Source organism: Poecilia latipinna, unplaced genomic scaffold (assembly GCF_001443285.1).
Source record: "Poecilia latipinna isolate Pla-1442-1.1 unplaced genomic scaffold, P_latipinna-1.0 Scaffold4923, whole genome shotgun sequence".
Lineage (NCBI taxonomy): Eukaryota > Metazoa > Chordata > Actinopteri > Cyprinodontiformes > Poeciliidae > Poecilia > Poecilia latipinna.
In genome coordinates this window covers 13639-16706 of record NW_015117539.1, presented here as the reverse complement: position 1 = coordinate 16706, position 3068 = coordinate 13639, and the positions used below count along the sequence as shown (strand labels likewise).

Here is a 3068-nt window from a genome sequence, read left to right as displayed (position 1 = left end):
GGAAGACTATTACGAAGGAGATGGCTGACTGTTGAAAGAAGCTGTTTTCTTAAGTTAAAGAATAAGTAATTCTGTTTTAGCTTTTCAGTCAGTGTTTCAGAGTTACAATATACTGACCAGAAGTCAAACCTTCTGTTTGAAGAACAAGTAACATTTTGTTTTATTCCATTGTACAAAGGGTTTGTTGTACAACTATGATGGTAGTTCAGTTGATTCACTTTACTTGAGGTAGGACTTAATATCAATAACTCTGTTAGCATAGCATTTGATACTGTAATAACACAAAATGACGTCTTTATAATTGTTGCTACTAGTTTAACTTTATTTGAGGTAAGAGTTACTATTAATGACTGTCATTATAGCTCTTGGAACTGTAATAACACTTAATGACATCTTCATAACTGTTTCTACTTGTTCCACTTGACGAAAAAGGGATTATTAATGACGCTTATTCAATCATTTGACAGTGTAATAAAGCTTAATGAAATCTTTATTGTTGGTCCTACTTGTTTTGCTTTGTTTCAGGTAGGGGGAATATTAATTATTGTTTTGTTACTGTTTTGCTTGACAGTGTAACAACACTTAACATTATTATGACTACTATATGACATAATTATGACATGTGTTGATTCTTGGTTAAGGTGAAGTTGTCATAAAGACATTTTGAATAATGTCAACTTTATATTAAAAGTGTCATGATTTACCAAATGACACTTTGACAACAGTCATAAATATTCATGAAGACTTACTCATGTTCATGACAGGTGTTATGTCGTGTTTACGACGGTGTCATGACAGTCTTATTTACACTCCGTCAAATAAAGTGTTACCAGTATTTTTGAGTTGAATTCACACAACTATACACTAGCAGTGAAAATGCTGTGTCTCTTGACAAGAAAATAATTTTAACACATTTCACAACAGTAGAGGGGATTTATATCAAATGATAGCTCTGAGGTAAAGCAGAGAGATTTTACCGAGCAGTTGACTGGACACCGAATGACCTGGCAACACCAACTGGTATGTATAGTCATTGGCAGTAATATTCATCATTATGCGTGAGGAAATAGTGTTTTGCAGATAAATACATTTTTTGTTGTGTATTTAAGTTTGAAAATTACTTCATTATTTTATAAATGATCTTTACTGACATGCTAACGTGAAACAACATAGTGCAGTTGAGTCACGTGAAGCAGTGGTTATATTTGCAGAGCTCCTTCTGATTATGATGAAATTTCTGACAGGAATGAGCCGGCAATGTAAGGAAGGAAAGGTTGTGAAGAAATTAGAGTGATGCTGCATCAGCATCAGAAGATGCTACACCTACTGATTAGGTCCAGTATATTCACATACTTGATATATTTTATTTGTTCTTGTTCATCTATATTTGTTTTGTAGTGAAAATGCAGGGAGAAGACTTTTACACTAACCAGAAGTCCATTGGAGCCATGGATTGTAACACAGCGTGAGAAAGAGTGATGAATGGATAGATCACTGACAAATGTTGGGGGGCTGTAGCCTCCTTTCTCATCCACATCTCCATTCATGTGAAAATGGACTGGATAGTGACCCATTGTCTGCTGACCCATGTACTGAAGCTCCAAACCGGATATATGAACAGCTTTGAAACGCCTTTGCACCTGATAAATAAAGCAGGTAAACATTATAGACGGTAAACAATCTTGACTTTTCCACATCTTTGCTTAGATTCTGATTTTCAGGCAAAATCCCAAAGCCAAGTAATGAAGCGGTCTATGATTCACAACAAGCCCAAATTGAACTGCTATTTGCTGCATGTTAATAGTTGAATTGTTGAAAGCTTGTTACCACCAGCTGCTGACTTGATTAAACGTTTGGACTCTGATGCAGTCATCTACAAATCCTGGATTAAGCTTTTCAGACGTACAGGACTCACAGGTTTCTTGCTCATTTTTTAAACATTCTGTGGAATCCTGGAGAGCAGCCATCAGCCTATCTGCAGCTATTACAACTTACCCTTTGCACAGCAGTAAAAAGAGGAAGAATATTAAGACAAGACAAAGACACAAATTCAATCAAACAATTCTGTCATGGATGTTGGGACAATTCTGTTATTGCTAAGTTGCAGCTTGAGGAGAAAAAGAAATCCATCCTCTTTTTCTGAGCTGTTGTCACTGTGGGCAGAAGAGGACTGAGCATTTGCCAAAGACTCCCTAATAAAAAAGCACATTAATTAATCTAAACAAAAGTGAGACTCCAGTCTCAGGGTGCCTGTTCTTGTGGTCATGACAGCACCATGAACGAAGAGTTGAAAGATTTGAAGAAACAAATTCAACAATTGCAATGTCAGAAAGATTCCAGCTAATGTGAAACTTGAGTCATGACAAACCAAGTCAAACACCAGTTTTGCCTCACTCAGTCTGCAACAAGACCAAAGTCTGGGTACTACTTCAACTGTGGTGAAGATGGTCACATTTATTCCCGAATCTTGTGGAACAAAAAAAGCCTCGTCAGAAACAACAAGCCTGGAATGCCAAAAACTCCACTCAGCAGTCAAACTAAATGCAGTTCCTGCTGAGGGACACTGCCACCACCAGATGCTTGGTAACCCTGTGGAGAGATTCAATTGCACATTGGTCAATATCCTTGGGACCTTAACTGAACAGAACAAAGATTTTATCAACTTGTTCATGCATAACAAAAAACATTTAACAGCAATTACACAATATTTAGGGAAGTTATGGAGAAAATGATTAATGAAACATTACTTTATTATGTAGAAACAAAAGACATAAAGAATATCAGAGTGGATTTAGGAAATGAAGTACTCTTGATCCTGCCATGTTGTTGGATGATGAGATAAGAAAAGCATTTGCTAGTAAAGAAAGTCTAATTGTTTAGTATTTTTGATATAGAGGAGCCATTTCACATGATGTGGAAGCAAGGACTTTTCATTAAGCTAAATACACTTTTCAAATGGGTGAAGATGTGCTAGAGTAGGAGCCGAGTTTAAATCAGAGTATATAGTTGAAAATGGTATTCTGCAAGGAAGTATTGTTAGTCAAGTATACTTTTAAATCATAATACAT

The 3068-nt window shown here is 36.0% G+C and overlaps 1 long non-coding RNA gene across 1 annotated transcript in view; it reads right to left on the bottom strand.

The window, feature by feature from the left end:
- The window catches only part of LOC106943150 (uncharacterized), an 11328-nt gene extending 9212 nt beyond the window's left edge, over nt 1–2116 (bottom strand). Inside the window, exons 1-2 of the long non-coding RNA XR_001423833.1 lie at nt 1828–2116; nt 1431–1640 (exon numbers count right to left, since the gene is read on the bottom strand). This is a non-coding gene — a long non-coding RNA (uncharacterized LOC106943150). The remainder of the gene's footprint in view (nt 1–1430; nt 1641–1827) is intronic.
- Between the last annotated feature and the right edge of the window lie 952 nt (nt 2117–3068).